Source organism: Tenrec ecaudatus, chromosome 15, assembly GCF_050624435.1.
Source record: "Tenrec ecaudatus isolate mTenEca1 chromosome 15, mTenEca1.hap1, whole genome shotgun sequence".
Classification (NCBI taxonomy): Eukaryota; Metazoa; Chordata; class Mammalia; order Afrosoricida; family Tenrecidae; genus Tenrec; species Tenrec ecaudatus.
In genome coordinates, this window is record NC_134544.1 from 56,953,281 (window position 1) to 56,973,014 (window position 19,734).

The 19,734-nt window shown below is 45.2% G+C and overlaps 1 protein-coding gene and 1 non-coding gene across 4 annotated transcripts in view; one reads left to right on the forward strand and one right to left on the reverse strand.

The window, feature by feature from the left end:
• The window catches only part of YES1 (YES proto-oncogene 1, Src family tyrosine kinase), a 73,801-nt gene extending 61,166 nt beyond the window's left edge, over window positions 1-12,635 (reverse strand). The window contains exon 1 of one of the 3 annotated variants that reach the window (XM_075533274.1): window positions 12,617-12,635. The gene's annotated coding sequence lies outside the window, so the exon portion shown is untranslated. Of the gene's footprint in view, window positions 1-11,832; window positions 11,970-12,239; window positions 12,470-12,616 lie in introns of those variants that run through there. The other 2 variants (XM_075533273.1, XM_075533272.1) reach the window with 2 other exon arrangements.
• On the forward strand, window positions 1,628-1,761 carry LOC142428415 (small nucleolar RNA SNORA42/SNORA80 family). Its single transcript, XR_012780320.1, has one exon. It is a non-coding gene; the product is annotated as a small nucleolar RNA SNORA42/SNORA80 family (small nucleolar RNA).
• Window positions 12,636-19,734: the final 7,099 nt, after the last annotated feature.

Here is a 19,734-nt window from a genome sequence, read left to right on the forward strand (position 1 = left end):
CCTTGAGAAGAATGGGAAATCCAGTACACTTCACTGTGCTCATGGGGAAAGGTGTGCCTCAGGGTTGCAGCCTCCCACCCCACTTAACTCAATCTGTATGCTGAGAAAATCATCGTAGAAGGTGACTTATGTGAAGAAGATTGTGGTATCATGATTAAGGAAGACTTAAACAAGCTGTGATACACAGATGACAAAACTTGCTTGGTGAAAGTGAGGAGGATTTGAACCACTTGTTGAAGATATAAATATATAAAGACAGATGCAATTGTCTGTGTATGTATATACATGTAAATACAACAAAAAAGCAGATGGACTTTGGGCCTCTACTTAAATCTTACCTCAGTACAAGAACGGTTTGTTCTAATAATTTTGCACTGTATGATATTCACCTCCCCAGCATGATCGCTGAAGCCAAAATGGGTGCATAAGTCAATGTGGTGAAGAAAGCTGATGGTGCTCGGCTATTAAAAGATATAGTAAAAGCCCACATGAAAGAAGCACACTAGCCTGTAGGATCATGATGTGTCAATGGGAATTGGTATCAAAGTTCAAACACAAGCAATCAAATTGATGTGAAGAAGTGTGGACAAAGTGGAGACCCCAAACCCACCTGTAAAATAATTGGACAGTCCATCGCAGAAGGGCCACATGGAAGGGATTACATATCCAGGGTACAGTATAGCACTGATGAAACACATAAATATCCTCTAGTTCTTTAATATTTCCTCCCTTTACTTTTATGGCTTTTGTTTTACCTCATAAAAATTTGTTAGACCTGCATATGTTCATTTGTATATTTAAGATCGTTCGATGCATGAAAGCCAAGATAGATAACCCTTCAGAAACAGTAACAGGAGTAATGATTCCGAAGGGAAGTGGGGGAAAGGGGCAGAGCTGATAGCAACAATGACTGAATAACCCCACTCGAGGGGGACGAATAACAGAATTGCAGGTGAACTATTACATTGACTGGTGTAAGATATGGCAAATAAATAAATAATATATATAAACAATAATAATATATACGGGTTCCTAGGGGGTAGGGTAGAGATGGGAAAGGATAAAGGGGAGCTAATATCGAAGAGATCAAGAAGAAACAAAATGTTTTGAGACTGATAGTCGTAGCAATTATGCTTGATTTAATTGAATTTTGGACTATTATAATATCTTTAAGAGCTCCCAAAAAAGTGATTTTAAAAAAGAAAAAGATTGGGGGGGGGAGAATTACAGCCTTCAATATGGATTACAACTCAATGTAAAGAAGATAAAAATCCTTACAACTTGATCAAAATAAATGGAGAAAAGGTTGAAATTGTCAAGGATTTTGTCTTGCTTGGATCTAAATCAATGCTCATGGAGGAAGCAAACAAGAAATCAAAGTACATATTCCCAAGGGTGTAAATTGTTATGGAAGCTTAAACAGCCTCCTCTTTCTCTCCTGGAGCAGCTGGGGGGTGGGGGAGGGGGTTCCAGCACCTGACTTGAGGTTAGGAGCCCAACAAGTAACCGTGTCTTCTGCCAGACCCCTGAATTCAAAACAAGTGTTTTGTGTATAACACAATGTCTTATTCACAAACAGAAATGATAACACAAGTGTGACACAGTGTTTAAAAGTTGGTAAATCTCTGCATGGGTTTGGATTTATGGCAGGTTCAATCCCCTGGGCCGCTCATAGTGTCCCATGCCAATGCAAATTGTAACCCCGAACCATTGCCTGGCTTTACCCCACGGGCTTCAGGCACTGAAGTGGGCTGCACAGTGGGGGGGGGGGAGGAGGGAAAGTTGGTAAATCTTTTTTTTTTTTTTTTTTGTAGTTCATTCAAGGATCATTTGCTGGCCCTTAGGAGCGTTTTCCAGTCCAGTCTGTTGGGGCACCACACCCTGGCCCCAAAGTCCACTTTCAGCATTCCCTGGGGACCTTGCCACTCCATTCCCTTGCTGTTCCACTGCACTCCCCCAGTGATTTGCCTCGGTGTGGTGGGATCAGGTCAGGTGCAATTCCCACACTGTGTCTCCGGTGCAGTCCCCTGTATCGCCCTTAGTCACTGAGGGGCATCATGTCTCATAGTAGGGCCAGCCATGTTGTTCTCTCTGTGGACTGGCTGCTCTACTCAGGAACATCATCATCATGGCCTGGTGGGCCAGGCTGTGTTCCACTCTCTCCTCCTGCCCCTTCATCTGCTCCCGTGTGCTCTGATCAGATATGTCCATTGGTAAATCTTTCTCTAAGAGTTCTTTTTCTAGTCTGGAAACTCTAATTGTTTTTAAGTAACAAGTCGTTTTTTGGTTTTTTTAACCACACACAAAGCGATACCTATGAATAAGCTTAAGCAAAAAGTGCTCAGAGTCCATATTAAGAAAAACATTGCTGGGCCGGGGGACTCAGGACCCTACTCTCAGGGACAGAAAGTTCAACTGACCTAACAGAGCCCACCAAGACTATGGTCTACGTCCTACTTTAGGGAGTAGTGACCGGGTCTTAAACTCTTGGGACTGAACAGCCATTCACAGTAGTGTCCTCTGTCCAGAGCAAAGAGGGAAGAAAATCAACCCACGAATACCCACTGCCTTTAGTCAACTTTGGCTCTTCCACCATTGCCAGGGAACCCATTCCTACTCATGGAGACTATAAATCTTTATGGGAGCAGAGACACTCATCTTCCTATTGCAGAGGAGCCGGTGCATTTGAACCACCAGCCTTGCTGCCAGCAGCCCAATGAATTATTCCACAGCACTACCAGGGATCCTTTAAAAAAAAAAAATCAAAGACGTATGGAAATAATTAGTGCAAAGGGCTAATAGATGGACCACATGAACCCAGCCTCCACAACCCTATGATCAGAAGAACTAGATGGTGCCCAGCTACTCCTATGGACCATTCTGAAAGGGATTACGATAGGAAATTCTAGGTAGAACGGAAGAGAAAAGGAAGAAACAAACTCAAAATATTTTTAAAAGGCCAGGCTTAATGGTCTGAGAGAGACTGGTAGAATCCCTGAGACAAGGGCCCTTAGACACTCTTCAAGCCTGGAACTAAACTAACTCATGAAAACAGGCCTACAAAGGGAACCAACAAACCAGAGAAGAATGTACTCCTTAAAACAATCAACCTATGAGATCAAAAGGACAGCATGGGGCCAGCAATAAAGCACAGAAGGCAGGAAGTGACAGGAGAGGAGGACCAACGAAAGCTGTAAACACAGAAAACAGCAGGAAAAGCAGTGGTAGATACTGTGGGATTCTAATCAAGGGCCGCAATACAAAATGTGCACTAACTGTTGCAGGGAAAACCAATTTGCTTTCACCCAAATCAACACACACACACACACACACACACACACACACACACACACTATTCAGTGAACTGAAAAGAAAAAGGAACACTGTGGGAGATATAGGATTCAAACCCAAACCCACTACCACCAAGTCAATTCTTACTCATAGTGACTCCATCGGGCAGAGTAGAATTCTGCGACAGGGTTTTCTGAGGCTCTATGATCCTGCCGGGGCAGACTCCCTGGGAGTAGCTGATGAGTTTCATCTGCTGACCCTGTAGTTAGCACTCCAATGTATAAATAATAGAATAAAGAATTTGTGGATGGTAAGGTTCATTATTATAAAGAGTCTATTCTTCCTAAATCTAAATACTATTACCAACTTAAAAAATCACAATTCAGTTCATATGGAAAAGCAAATGCATAAGAACAGCCAAACTGGTGCAACTATTAGGCTGTGTGGAGCAAAAAAGAATGATGAAAACCTAAAATTATACAAAACAGCTTTAAACCTATTAAGATCCCTGGCTCTGAATACCACCAAAAAGATAAAGCAATGCCTATCATATCATTAAGGAGCCCTGGCAACACTGTGGGGTGAGCGGTGGGCTATGAACCACAAGGTTAGTAGTTCAAACCCACCAGCTGCTCTCTGGGAGAAAGATGAGATTTTTTTATTCCCATGATATTTTACAGTCTTAAAAACACTACATAGAGTTTCAGTGAGTCATAATTGTCTCAATGGCAGTAAGTTTTGGAAGATTGTGCTACTGGAGCCCTGGTAATATAGTAGGTTGACTATTGAATGTGAAGGATCCCTGGGGGTTCTTGTAGGGTTAGTGTTGGACAGCTAAACATAAGGTCCACAGTTCAAACCCATCAGTCACTCCAAGAGATAAAGATGAGGCTCTTTGTCCATAAAAATTTACAAGCTTGGACACCCTATCCAGGGTCACTATGAGTTGGAATCAACTCCATGACAGTGGGTTTTTGGATAACATTATGTTGGCAGTTCAAACCCATGGGAGAAAGATGAAGCGGTTTGCTCCCGTGAAGATTTATAGTCTCTGAAAGAAACTGAGCTAGAGTTCTGCTCTGTCCTATAGAGTCACTAGGAGTCGGAATCGACTCACTGGCAGTGGGTATCATGTCATTAAACACCAAAACACCAAATCTACTGCCATCAAGTCAATTCCAACTCACTCATTGCAACTTTCTACCAGGTTTTCAACACTGTAAATCTCTATGGGAGCAGCCAGCCTCATCTTTCTCCTGCAGAGCTGCTGCTGGGTTTGAACTGCTCAACGCCTAACCTACAGGGCCGCCGCCAAGGTTCCTTATGTCATCAGGACATCGGAAGAATTGTGGAAAGGGGAAAATAAAACAAGCGAAAAAATAAACTAAGCTTATCAGGTCCGAGCACTCTCAACACAGGAAGCAGTGTCCCCGATAGACAGAGGATCTGGATTCAGCACCGACTCAAAGCCAGAAGACAGTGCTTCAATGATGGTCAGTCAAGTGTGCCCAGCTGCTAACATCACCTCTTTACATCGTCCAACTGCTTCTAAATGGTAGCGAAATAGCTGCTTTACAAAGTATCCTAGAATTTTTTCAGGAATCAAAGACCACTTTTAGTGTTTGCGTTTACTTAAATTCTCCCTTTAAGGCAGTGGTTCTCAACCTTCCTAATGCCACAGACAAACCTTTAATACAGTTCCTCATGTTGTGGTGACCCCCTCCACCCATAAAATTAGTGTCGTTGCTACTTCCTAACTGTAATTTTGCTACCTCTATGAATCGGGCGACCCCTGTGAAAGGGTCGTTCATCCCCAAAGAGGTCGTGACCCACAGGTTGAGAACTGCTGCTTTAAGGCATCATTTATTTAATAATGCTTCCTTCTTCTGAGTTATCTGTTTCTATAATTTCTCAAAAACTAACAGAACCCTGGGGATAGCAGAAATATCTGCCAGAACCTTGAGACAGAATTATTCTGGACCTAGAGGCCTGAAATCATGTAAGCCGGGGCACTCTTGCTTTCTTCCGTTCTGCCTTTTCTAACCTAAGGAGCATCGGCTTGTGAGAGAAATTAGGGAGGGAGAAGAAAGCCTGCTACGTGTTCTGTCACCTACTACTGCAGCTTGCCGGGGTGGCGGATTCCTAACTGTGACTTCGTCTCGTCCTCAAGTTTCAGATTCCACGACTGTGGATTTATCTCTGAGAATCATCTATGCTGTCATCCAGTATTTCTTCGCAGTGACAGTCATTCTGAAAATCCTAAGAGGCTCATGACCCTCTTCTACTTGACATTTACTGTGAATTCCTGCTTTTCTGACTGAAGTTCTACTCACTAAAACAAAACATAACAAAAACAACAAAAAACACCCACTGAGCTCCAGTTAAGAGTGGCCAACAGGATGTGGGGATGAAGGAGAGGGGTTAGGTGTGGGATTTGGGTCCAGGGGCTTCACCAAAAATTTAACCAGTTATTATCCCCACCAATTTCTAGATAAACATTGTGGGGCTGGGTATTTAAGTCACAAACATTAGAAATGAACTAATGTCTTGAAAAACATTAAATCAAGCCTTCTTGCCTAAGGAAGCAGACGGACTTGCCTAAAAATGTGAATTGATTTACTCGAGGCTAAATCTATATAGCGCTAAAGGATTTACTAAAGCTTTAACGGCATCATATACTTAATGCCTTCAAAACCCAGGTAAGTATTATAATGGGTCATTAACTAAAAGGCGTAGCAATCTACAAAATTTAGGTTAGGCCTTGGGCTACTAACAACAAGGCAAGCAGTTCAAAGCTACCCGCTGCTTCTCTGGAGAAGGATAAGGCAGTGTGCCCTCAGAAAGATTTACTGTTTTGGAGTTGAGCCACCATCAACTCAACTGCATTGGGCTTGGGGTGTTTTTGTGGCTGTGGGTGTGGGGTTTGGGCTAGTTAGAAACACAGCCAATTCTACCCAACTGTGAATTCCTAGATGGCAGCAATCATGCTGCCCTTCCTTTGTAACATCAAAACTAGCACAGTATCGGGCAGAACAAATGCTAGAAATCAATTAACTTGCTATGGAACAATAAGTATTAGGAGGAAAAACCATCAGCACTTCATCCCCCCCTCAGTTGCGACTTAATGCTAAGAAGTGGGAAGCTACACTACAAAACTAGAGACGTGCCTGGCTTCATTAATCACTCTGAACAAAACCTCCAACCAGAAAACCAAACTTACTGTTAGCGAGTCAACCATGATTCGTAGTGACTCCATAGGACAGGGTCATTCTCCTTTTGGATTTCCAAGATGGTAACTCTTCATGGGAATAGAAAAGCTCATTTTTCTTCTCCGAGTGCTTGGTGGTTTCAAACTGCTGACCTCGCAGTTAGCAGCCAACATGTAACCACTAAGCCACCAGGGCTCCTAGAGTCCATATGTTGCTTGGAAGGCTGAAAACCAGACAATCTCTAAGTTTCAGTGGTCAGTTTTTGTCTTCTTGAAGCTCCTGACAATGCCCGGCCACCCACTAACAGTAACTCAGCAGACGCAGCCTACTACTACACATCACTTTACACACATTATACCGAAGCAATCAGGATTTTCTCTTTCATCCTAAGAGGATATGAACACAGTCATATTCTAATACTGTCACTTGTGCTTTTTTCAAAAAATCTTGGTCCCTCCGGGAGGGGCAGGGGTGTCATAATTTAGGTTTTCTATAGCCAATAAAATAGCAGAAAATATTTTATGATAAATCTTACTAACAATGAGTTTAACTTCAACTACAGTTTTCAGTTAATGCTAAAAAATGAACTTTAAATACACATTTTTAATAGAAGTGATTGTTTTATAAAACTATTTTCTAGAAAACTTAAGGATAAAAATCTAAAGCATGTATTTTAACTGTAATCTATTAACACTTTACGAGTCTTGCGAAAATTTGATAGTATCAAAAACTGTGTGTATGCAAAAAAAAAAAGTATGGAGGTGGCTGACCTGAGGGGCCAGGAGGTAGGGCTGGGGGGTGGGAAGGCGCAAAAAATAAATCTGTAGTTAGAAAGTTATCTAGATATACACAAAACCACCCTCCTGCATATAACTCACAATGTATTAAGCATTTATCATGCTGGGAGCTGTTCTCAAGGATGAATCCAAAGCAGCTCTTTGTCACAGCAGGCACTAGGTCAAGTAGAGCAGGCAGTCAAGGAAAGAAAGTTACAATGCAAGCGTGATACATTGAGTACAGGTTTTGCTGAAGCACGCAGACTCTCACTACGCTTGGGCCAACTGGCAATGGGTACTTGTTACTATGCAGACGCACAAGCGTCCTGTACCTCTTTCCCTTCCTTCTGGTTAGGGGAATTTGAACGCTGCACTTCCCAACTATTGAGTCCCCATCCCAAATCAGTCATACTCTGGACCACCCAGCCAGGGCGAGCAAAAGGAATTTTCCCAGACGTAGTGGTAAATGACGGGGGCAGCGCTGCTGCTCTTTGCTTGGCAAGTGCATGCCCTGAGCGGCACTTCACAGGCAGCAAGGTGTGCCGATGGCATCTTCTATTCTGGAGCTTGCCACATATAGCTGATATTGTCTGTTAATCTCATATCCCAGGAACAAAGCGAGAACAAGATGAAAACAGCCTAGGGATCCCACGATGGGGTACGCAATGTGCAGCTGGTTCTAAAATGGTCCCTCTTGGAGGCCGGCCTTCCACTTCATGGGAGAAAGGTAGGGAGTTCAAAGAGCGGGCACACCAGCTCTCCACACCCCTCAAGCAGCAGCACCCAGCAGTGGCATTTCTGAGAAATCCTGAAGCAGCACAATGATAGGCTTCTGGGAAACTGTGGGCTTGTAGTTTTATCGTACACTGGGAACCAGGGAAACTGCTGGATCCGGTGAGGAAATAACAGGAGTGGAGTCTCAGGATCCAGTTGAACAGTAACTAAGTCATCAGTCGATGATCCTTACCCTGCAACATAAACTCTCTCTTTCTTGGAGTGGGCTTGAAGATGTTAAGAGCACCAGGTAAATCCCAATCCAGCCCAGGATCTGCCGCCGTCCAGTTCACCGGCTCCAACACAAGGGGAGGGCTGCTGCATGGCGGAGAGACATGTTCAAATGATGCTGGCAGCAGCACCAGCTATTTTCTTTCACCCTCTGCTGTTAACTGTAGCGCCTTTTGCTAAATCTGCCTCTGAGCTGAGACAGGAGCTGGTGGCTCATAATCACCCAGCAGCTGCAGCTGAGCAATACCCAGCCTAATTGTGGCACGGGAGCAGCTGAGAGGAGAAAAGGAGATAATACGTACCCTACCACAACCATACACAAGCTGCTCCACAACCACCAATACAATACTGCAAGACTGTAACAGGAACCTATTCCTTTCTTGACAGAAAGCAGTTGTACTCATCAGAGGAACTTGCATCTATATCATAAACCTGCCTAAGTGTGGACAGAAGATGACCTAAATCCGAACAATGCAAGATCTTACAAAAACTTCCTGGAAACAGCCACAGAAAAAAGCCAGTGTCGGAAACAGCACTTTATAACATGACTGAAAGTTCCTGTGACAGAAGGGTTTGGCACGGATGAGACCTTTTTCAAGACTGCATTGCAACCATGCAAAACAAAACAACATCAAAATCAACCGTGAAACCGGCAATCCTTTCATACAAAGCCAGAGAAGCAGCACAACAAATGATGCTCAGCATTTTTCGAAACTGCAACCCCAGATTGTCATTTGCTTTCTGTTTGAAACACTGTGTCCTTTCGCCAGGCACCCAACAACACGTCTCCCGCAAGTTTACAGCAATGAAAACTTCTATGCTGGGAATTTCATACCATCCTTAAGAACATCAAAACAAAGGCTGAAATGACTGATGTACAAAATAACACTGCTGTTGTACAAAATGGGAAGTGGATTAGTGGACTGACTACCTTGACATCAGTCTTCTGTTTCAAGCATCATGTTACACAATCTTCTGAAAAGTAGGATATAGTTTATACTTGATAACAGAACAGTATCCATTAGTTCAAAAAACATTCCGTCACTTACTAATTGTCAGGTATCACAGCAAAAGCTGAAGGGGATTTAGTATTTGAATGTCACCTCTGGGATCTTCCCACAAAATGTGAATGTAATGATGATTCCATATATCCCCCAAAACCCTTCAGTTGTATGCTGGGAAGTGACTCCCGGAACATTTGCAGGGTGGTTGTAGGTACAGGCTTATATGCTTTGATAAATCTAATCTTGTTTGGAAAGGGCAGCTCAGGCACTCACCAAACAGTAAATCCTTAAACCAACCACTTTAAATAGCATATTGCATATAGGGTTCTTAAAAAAAAAGGTATGAAAAGTAAAACAGATACAGAGAAGCAAATAAACATGTGCCTTAATGAATTACACCAGCGGTTCTCAACCTGTGGGTTGCAATGGGATTGGGGATCAAACGACCATTTCACAGGGGTCCCCCAATTCATAACAGTAGCAAAATTACAGTTATGAAGTAGCAATGAAAATAATGTTATGGTTGGGGGGGCAGCACAACATGAGGAACTGTATTAAAGGGTCTCAGATTAGGAAGATTGAGAACCACTGAATTAACACTGAGGCCAACACCCTTTCAACTGCCACCAGGTTAAGAGAACTTTGCCCCCGTTTCAGAAAACGGTTACATATGTTTGTCCCAATCACCACCTCCTTCCGCCTCCCATATTTTCCTTTACTTTACAGACATCACTTCCTTGCAAGTTTTTTTTTAAGTTTTATCAAGTTTGCATTTCTAAGCAGCACGGATTAGTATTGCGCTGTAAAAATGTGATATTAGGCTTCTTTGTTAATATAACACTAACGGAACTAATGAATGATGTCCACACTGAACAGACTTGAGACTGAAAATTAAATATATTTGAAAAGAAAAATTAACTATCTTAATGAATTCTCTACTTCCTAAAAAGATTCAAATTGGAATTCTGTCCAAATAGGTCTGACATCACGGATTGCTAGTAATTCAGGTGTAATGGCGATTGTTACTCTTTTAGCATACTTATTCTTTTAACACAACATATCATGAACGCTATTAGCACGGGCACTGATATTTCAGCTGGTGAGTTTCCTGAATTAAAAAAACCAAAAACCTTCAACCCTGCTGTTAATATGCTTCAGCCGTTAAGACAAATTCCACCTATCCCAGTAAGACAGTCAGAGCTATAATTACACTTTTGGAGTCAATTTTGTGGTTTATGAAGTCAGCAAAAACATACTGCAAAATTAAAGCTATAACGACAGTATGGCGGTAACCGTGGAGTACATATTTTAAGATCTCATTTTTCTTTTATCTTGGAAAAAAAGATATGAAATGTCTTGTATTTAGATTCAGATTAAAGGCAAGTTTTTCCTTCTTCAAAATGTAGGACCTTTTGAATTGTCAGCCAGCATTTTAAAATCTCCATTAATGTATGGTTGATATTCCCAAATTAAAATACAATAAAAATTGATTTTCTTAAACGTCAACTATGGCAGGAGTCTCACAAATGTGTTACACATGCGCAGTTTGGTGAAATGAGTACAACTTCCTTACAGTACAGTATATGACAATCAAGTGATAAGTATAAGATCTTTGGCTTTTAATGCAAAGACACTTCTCCATTACCTGTCCATTCAAAATACCTACTGCCCTGTGTGCCAAATATCGTGCGACTTTAGACATTAGATTCATCGTTTACTTCACCTTCAATCTCTATGATCACACGTGCACATTTAGTAATATTTGTTCCTAATGCATAATTTAACTATTGGCATTTAATAGGGCGAATAAAACACTCAGAATTATCAAAGTATCTTTGGCACTGCGATCCTGAAGTTACAATGCACAGATGTGCTGTAATTATAGATGGGAACGCGCACACCACTAGAATCCACAGACAAAATAAATGGCATGTACATGAAATGACGTGGTGGTTCTACCGGAGGCTTAACTTCTCATTTACTTTCATAATTTGTAAATTACTGGGCCGTAAATTATTCCATGGGTCGCTTTGAGTGGCAATTGACTGGATGTCAGTGAGTGGGTAGGTTACTCCGTGCCAGAATCAATTAATTATGCATGCAAGAAATCAAATCCGCACTACGCTATGTCCCATTCACTACAAAATCCAGCTAGAAAGCAATCCTCTATATCAGACTAGATTTTCGAAGAGCGTCTTTAAACGACTCTGCCTCGTGCCCAATGAAGCAAAAGCTGGGAGCAAGTAAAAATGAAAAGCACACTTTACAACACATTTTCGGGAAGATGTGTGCTCAGAGACGCGAACCAAAAGGGAGGCCGAGGGGCACAATACGGTAAAAGTGAATCCTGAATGGTGTATTTCCTCCCCCACCCCAAGCCCAAAACAAAGGAAAACTTTAACATGTTGCGGCTTTCAATCAAACTAAGAGAAGCGGAGGCTCACCCAATCGCCCTGCACACCCTCGTCTCCCCTCCCAGCAGTCGCCCCCGGTGCCAGCCAGCACCCAGGTCCCCGACCTTGGGAACGGAAAGGGGTCGCCGCTTACCTCGTTTCTCCACCTGGGTCGGGGGAGCAAAAAAGAGCTCCGATCTGCCCTACCTGGCTGGGCGACCCGACCTGAAAGTGGGGGCGGCAGGAGGTGTCCCAAAGCTGGGCGGACTTGTACAGGGGACCCGGGCGGCACCGGGAAGGGCTGACCAGGGTGGAGACGGCGCCGGGGGCCAGCAGGTAGCGCCGGGAAGGAGACACGCCCGCCGGGGAGGCGGGCGGAGCGCCGGGCTGAGCCGGGCCGGGGGAGGGGAGAAGTTTTTCCCCAACTTCCCGACTCGAAGTCCGCGGGGCGGGGAGCGGCGGCGGCGGCGGCGGCCGCGAGTGGACGCCGGGGCCTAGCGCTGTCCGGGCCGGGGTCGGCCAGCCCCGCTCGCGGAGCCGCGGGAGCCGCCGGGTCCTTACCTGCTCTGGAGCCGCGCTCGCAGGCGCCGCTGCTGCAGCTGCGGCTCCGGCGGAGGGGAGCGGGCAGCGGGCTGCAGGCAACCAGGCCCGCGGGCCCTCTCCCTCCACCTCCAGGTCCCGGGGCGCCAGGCGGCAGCGACGACGGCCGAGCCGGAGCCGGAGCCGGACTCGTTACTTCTGGAGGAGGGGATTCCCCGGCTCCCCACCCCTCGGCCTCGCCCTCCACCTCCTCTCGGCTCTCCGCCGGCCCGCCCTCCCTCGCTTGCTCCCGGCTCCGCCCCCTCGGTCTAGGCTCCGCCCCTCGGTCCCGGGCCCGCCCCCTTGCTCCAAGCTCCGCCCCACTCTCCTTGGCGGGGCGGGGCGGAGCCTGCGGCTACCTGCGCGCGGCGCGGCCCGGCCGGCTCACCGGAACTCGCGCCCGCGGCCGGGCTGGGCGCCCCTCCTTCCGGCGCCGGCGCGCGCCCCGCGCCCTCCGGGGCTCCCGTCGACGGCGAATCCCAGTCACTTATCCCGACCCAACATGGCGGCGGGGTCCGGGGCTGATTCCCGAGGCGGAGCAGGCTGAGGGGGCGTGAGGAGGAGGTGCTTCTGTACCCCGAAGAGCAGGCCCCAGCGCCCCCTCCCTACGCGCACGCCCACGGACCCTCGGGCCGGCTGCCGCGGCTACCTCGGGAGATGGAATGGGCGCCAACTCAGCCCCGTCTGCCCTTCTCTAGTGCTTAGGTTGCCCCGATCCCTAGTTTGGAGGGCTTCGGCGTGTTGCTGGGTTGCGTGCGGGAGGCAGGGTTGAGGGTCGGGGATCGGTTGTTTGTTTCTCATTGCCATGCTTCCGCCCCCTTTGTCGTGGACTGAGAAATCCCAGCGCTAATGCGGGAGCCAGGAGGGCGTTACTCACACCGTCCTCTCCATCCTGTTCGCCTTCCAAAAACGTTCGCGCCAGGCCTCCAGCCAAGGCTGGGAGACTGTCCCTGCCGGAGAGCTTCCTGTTGATTAGGTCGACCAGGCGTGCCTGGAGAGGGGGCTGAAGCTGAGTTCTGTGGGCGACCCCCACCTAGTAATGGTGGCTTTCCCCATTTGATCCCAGCCACCACCCAGTGAGAGAGCAGGGCGCAGGTCTGATTACCCTGTTTGACAGCTGTGGGGACAGACTGCGACCTCGAAAGTAGAACAGCCGCCACTAGAATGGGATTCATGGAGTCTAATCACCTTTGGTATATTCGCCTGTAGTCAGTCACTGAAGGACACGTAGAAGGGTGGGGGGTGGGGTGCCGTATCCAAAAGGAACTGGGATAAAGATGAGGGTGAGTCAGGGTCGGGACGGGCTCTTACTGCCCGAACAGACTCTTTGATTGACTTCCTCTTTGTATTTCCTGATGGTTAATGTGGGATTGTCGGTTTCCTTTGTGTGTGTTTAAATTAAAAATCGTCTTCCGCAAATGCCCACGAAACAACACGCTCATACTTTCCATAATTCTGGTATTCTAGGAATTTAGGAAAGGTATATAAGGGCTTAACTTCCCCCCCCCCCCCAGCTCATCAAATAAGCCAAAGGGAGGCATAGACATTCACATTACCAAAAAGGCACAGTGACTTGGAATGGTGCTTTATTTAGCTGCTAAAAATTCAATTGTCATTAACTATCTTGAGCATTTTTTCGGTATGAATTTTTTTTTCTTTCGTGTAAATTTATATTTAGTTTTTTCCCTAAACTAGGAAATAAGCTTTGAGCTGTTGCTTCTCTAAACTTCTAAATTAAATCAAGGTACTCTATGACAAACAATACATACTCTTTCTTGTGTTTGTATTCCTAAACTCTTTTTTTAATTTTTTATTTTAACAATTTATTGGGGCTCATACAATTCTTTTCACAGTTCATACATATACATACATCAATTGTATAAAGCACATCTGTACATTCTTTGCCCTAATCATTTTTTTTCTCTTTTCTTCTTTTACATTTTATTAGGGACTCATACAACTCTTACCACAATCCATACACATACATCAATTGTATAAAGCACATCCATACATTCCCTGCCCAAATCGTTCTCAAGGCATTTGCTCTCCACTTAAGCCCCTTGCATCAGGTCCTCTTTTTTTTTTCCCCCTCCCTCCCCATTCCCCCCTCCCTCATATGCCCTTGGTAATTTATACATCGTTGTTTTGTCATATCTTGCCCTATCCGGAGTCTCCCTTCCCCCCTTCTCTGCTGCCCCTCTCCCAGGGAAGAAGTCACATGTGGATCCTTGTAATCAGTTCCCCCTTTCCAACCCACTCACCCTCCACTCTCCCAGCATCGTCCCTCACACCCTTGGTCCTGAAGGTATCATCCACCCTGGATTCCCTGTGCCTCCAGCCCCCATATGCACCAGTGTACAGCCTCTGTCCTATCCAGCCCTGCAAGGTAGAATTCGGATCATGGTAGTTGGGGGGAGGAAGCATCCAGGATCTGGGGGAAAGCTGTGTTCTTCATCGATACTACCTCACACCCTAATTAACCCATCTCCTCTCCTAAACCCCTCTATGAGGGGATCTCCATTGGTCGACACTTGGGCCTTGGGTCTCCACTCTGCACTTCCCCCTTCATTTAATATGATATATATATACATATATACACATACATATATACATATACACATAGATATACATACACACACATATCTTTTTTTTTTTTGCATGTTGTCTTATACCTGGTCCCTTGGGCATCTCGTGATCGCACTGGCCGGTGTGCTTCTTCCATGTGGGCTTATTTGCTTCTGAGCTAGATGGCCGCTTGTTCACCTTCAAGCCTTTAAGACCCCAGACACTATCTCTTTTGATAGCCAGGCACCATCAGCTTTCTTCACCACATTTGCTTATGCACCCATTTGTCTTCAGCGATCCTATCATGGAGGTGTGCAGTCAATGATATGATTTTTTGTTCTTTGATGCCTGGTAACTGATCCCTTTGGGACCACTCGATCACACAGGTTGGTGTGTTCTTCCATGTGGACTTTGTTGCTTCTGAGCTAGATGGCCGCTTGTTTATCTTCAAGCCTTTAAGACCCCAGTCACTATCTCTTTTGATAGCCGGGCACCATCAGCTTTCTTCACTATTCCTAAACTCTTAACCTCAGAAAACAAAACTCATCTCAAATAACTAGTTTACACAGTTTAAGGGGTAGGTCTCTCAGGTTCTCTATGGGATTTTGAAGGTGGGGAGAAAATGTCAAAATCTCTTACTAGGTCTTAAGGATTGATTTATCCTTGAGTTTATACATTGTGTAATTTACTTTGATTCCTTTTTTTAGTGCCTCATTCTCCATTTTCTTTTTTTGGAATATTCATCATGTAGTTCAAACCTCCAGTCTGTAAATAACCCAGTGGATTGTCTATCTTACTGTCAGTGCCCATGTATTTCCAGTAATACCTATTTAAAGCATTGGGAGAGAGAATCTGAGCACTCACTGAGTTTGATGTAATAGAAATTGACTTCAACTGGAAACCTTTGACTGGTAAAATGCACATAGTAAGAAACTCGCCCCTATGTTTCTCTCCTGCACAAGATAAAAACTCCCACAGGAGTTCAAATGTTTCTGTCAACCTGGAATTGAAGGATAAGATATTTTCTATGAATTTTTTGTGTAAAATGGCTTGAATACCTCCGGCTTCCCTGTTGCAGGGCCTGCTTGCCATAAAGCAGGCGTCAGACATGCTTCCAATATTTATCCTACACCAACTGCACCGCCCACGCCACTCAACATCCTTGCCGGCTTCAATAATTCATTGTCATGGCCACTGGGAACTCACAATACTCACAACTAGGGGATTATTAGAGGAGTGAAGGAGCCCTGGTGGCATAGTGGTTAGATGTCGGGTTACTAATCACAAGGCCAGCAGTTCAAAACTGCCAGTGGCTCCATGGGAAAAAGATGGTTTACAGTCTCAGAAACCCACAGGGGTAATTCTATAGGGTTGTTAATGAGGTGAAAACTTGATCACCTCCTCTACCACAGTCAAAATTTAAAGAGTAAAAGTCTCAGAAACCTACAGAGGCACTTCTACCTTGGCCTGTCCATCACCATGAATCAGCATGAACCAGATGGCAGTGCGTTTGGTTTTGAGTTCAGAACCCTGTCCATCAGTATAGCCAAGAATACATACCCTCCAAAATGGGAATATAGCTGTGGCCACAGAGTTTAGCATAATACATCACACAAGGAATTCTGGCTAGAAGGACTATATTAATTGACTACATCTTATGATTGAAGCCCCCTGTATACGTATGTGGTAAAGTGTGCTATAGGACCTCAGTCTTGAAACTCTTGGGCAAAATTTCTAGGATGAAAGGTTTTCATTAAGTTGTTGGACACAATGGTAGTCGCAAAGATCTGGTGTTTACTTGGTCCTGCTCACCGGTACTCTGGAACATGTTATTCTGCCGGGAAGTATCTTCCATTGGGGTAGACCGACCTGCTACAGTGGAAGGTGGCTTCTCTAGTCACTGACACTGCGGATGAGTTTTCTCTTCCTATTAAGGGTAGAAGAGGAGCCCTGTAGGCTTAGTGGTTATGAGTTGAGATATTAACCATAAAGGGAGTGGTTTAAAACCACCAGCATCTTTGCTGGAGAAAGACTGGATTTTCTACTCCTGTACGGAGTTCACAGTCTCAGAAACTCACAGGGGCAATTCTACCCTGTCCTATAGGATCCCTGTGAATAGGAATTGACTTGATGGCAGTGAATGAGCTGTTTGTTTATTACGGATAGAAAACCTTCAGCCATACACAGACTGCTTACATTGGACTCTGCTTTCTGTCATGCCCACTACTCCAAAACTCCAAACTCACTGCCATCGAGTCAATGTTGACTCATAGTGACCCCCTGTGGGTTACCGAGTGTGTTGGACAGGGTTCTCTAGAGAGACAAACCAGACTGCTAGTAATTATATATAAATATATTTATCAAGATAGATATACAATACAAGAAATGAACCGTTAAATTATATACAGATAGATAATACAAGAAATTAACAGTTAAATTATAAAGCAGTGAGACACTAGCAGTCCTTTAAGGCTTGAGAGCTGCCAGTTGCCAGTCCCCCTCTATAGAGAGAGCTGGGCTATATATGTCCAGGCAGCAAACAGCAAGGCAGTTCCCCAACTGTCATCAACTGTCGGTCCCCAGCTCCAGAGATGAACATTCCAATCATGTGGGTTTAAAGGGACCTCAACTTACAGTGACACAGTTCACAGGCTAGGCATTCCACAGGTAGTGTACCCCTTTAAATTGAGGCACAGAACAAGTAAGGTGAGGCTCACCCAGCCATTTATCCCTCTGCCCTTCAGTTAATCCTACTTATTTTTATCGGCCAGGCTGGCACAATTAACTATAGCACTGAGACTCTAACTATTTACAGGAGTAGAGAGCCCGGTTTTTCTCTCGTGGAGCTGCTGGTGGTTTTCAACTGTCTACCCTTTGGATGGCAGACCAACTCCCTACCACTGCACCACCAAGGCTCCTTCTCCACTACCATCCCCCAATACTATCTACAAACACCTTCTACTGGATTTGTGCTAACCACTGGGAAACCTGGTCTCCTCAGGCCCACTGTGTGCCTGAAGCGATCTGTCCCCCCTGAGTGTGTTGCCTCCTCCATCTGACCAAAACTGCTCTTGAGAGCCCAATTTGGAAGACGGTGAGGATCCTTTAAGGCTAGCAAAGAATTCAAGGATCCTGCAAAATGAATGTATTTCTCCTTTCCTGTGGGTTCAGGGTGCCAACATCAGTGGAGCGGGATAGTAGCCCATCCATTTCTCAATGCTCCTTCATGTCTTCATTGCCTTAGGATTGGAAAACATGTTTGCCTCCCCTCAGCTGGGAATGTCTGCCTAGGAGAACCAATTCATTGAACATGCCCATCAAGTTAGATTCCGACTCATAGCGATAGGGATTCTGAGGTTGTACATGTTTACAGGAATAGCTAGCCTCAGTTTTCTCCCACAGGGTGGCTGATGGTTTCAGATCGCCAACCTCATGCTTAGGAGGCCAGTGCTGACCTGACGTGGCCATCGAAGAATAGATGTCACAAGTGGCAATCTTGCCTGAGATTCAGCAAACCTACCCATCTCCTTGCTTACCCTTTTTGCTCCCTTAATTTTTGTTGGGGGGTAGAAGTGGGGGAAGCTCTCAGCTGCAATTTTAGAATTTCACTGGGGCTTGGCATATCTCTCAGCGCCAGACCTATTATCTGGCAGATTCGTCTTTGCAGTGAGACTATACTTTGAGTTCAGTTCAGTTTAGTTCTCTGGCTTCAGTTTGTTCTTTCTAGTTCTCTTTCACAGTTTGGCCTAAGGATGGAAAGTCCCTACATGGGACTCTAGCTCCTCCTCATACCCGCTCTGCCTATTCCTAAATAACCTTGCCCACAACTTTAAACTTTCAAGCTCTTAGCATGTCTCATTTCTTTTTTTCCTGTGACAGAGGTTTCTCAGCTGGATGGACATGTAGCATCTCCCCCCATGGCTTCCCCTAGTCGAATACCATGTGCTGTGGACACTTTTAGAAGGCATCCTCTCAGCTCACATTTCTCTTCTCCAAGAAGAGACCCTCTCGAAATAGAGTGTAGATGGACTATCTAAGTAAGGCTCCAGTCTGGAATTTGGAATTTTGAGAGAGGAACACAAAATTGACTCAAATTATTTGTGGCAGTTGTGATGAGATTGAGAGTAGCAGGTGGTGAGTGTCCAGGGGTGGGAGAGTCCAGTAACTGCAGACCACAAGTGTCCATTGCTGATGATACCTGCATCCTGAACAGACCGTCCTTGTCTTTCATCCTTTGCCTCCCTTGGTCCCTGCCTGAGTTGAGTCCAGTAATCTTCCTGTTGACTCTGTGGATTTCCTCCAATACATTCTCTGTGTTTACATGACGTACAGACAGACAGCTTCTGTTCCTTGCAAATAACCCGCCTCTGCTTAGCCTCTTAAACATCTGGCAGTAAGCTATGGTGCTATGAGGGCAACGTCTTCTGCCACATACACAGTTTTAAGAGACAGAAGGATGGAACAGATGCACAGCAAGCAGTAGGGACCCCAGTACCAGTTACCTTAACCCGCGTGGAAAACCCCAAACAGAACAGCTGGCAAGTCCGTCCCTCCTGCCTACCTGTGGTAGTCATTGCTTTTAGATCCTGGCATGTTGGACGCTTTCCCAGGACACTAACTTTAGCCTCAAAAATCCTTCTCCGCACAATGAATCGGGCAAAAACAAACCCCAAAAACACAACAACCCCAAACAGCATTAGAATGTGTTGAAACCCATTTGCTAACTTTAAAGGCAGTGAATTATTAAAAGTGGCTCTTCTCACCAAAGTCTCTAATTCCCACCAAAGGACCTTCCCCTGCCTAAGTAAGAAGATGGGGCAATGATAGTGATAGGATTCACCTGTGAGTAATTGTGAACCGGCTTCCTTGGAGTGTGTTCTGCTGCGTATAAAATGAATCCTCGGAGAAGCAG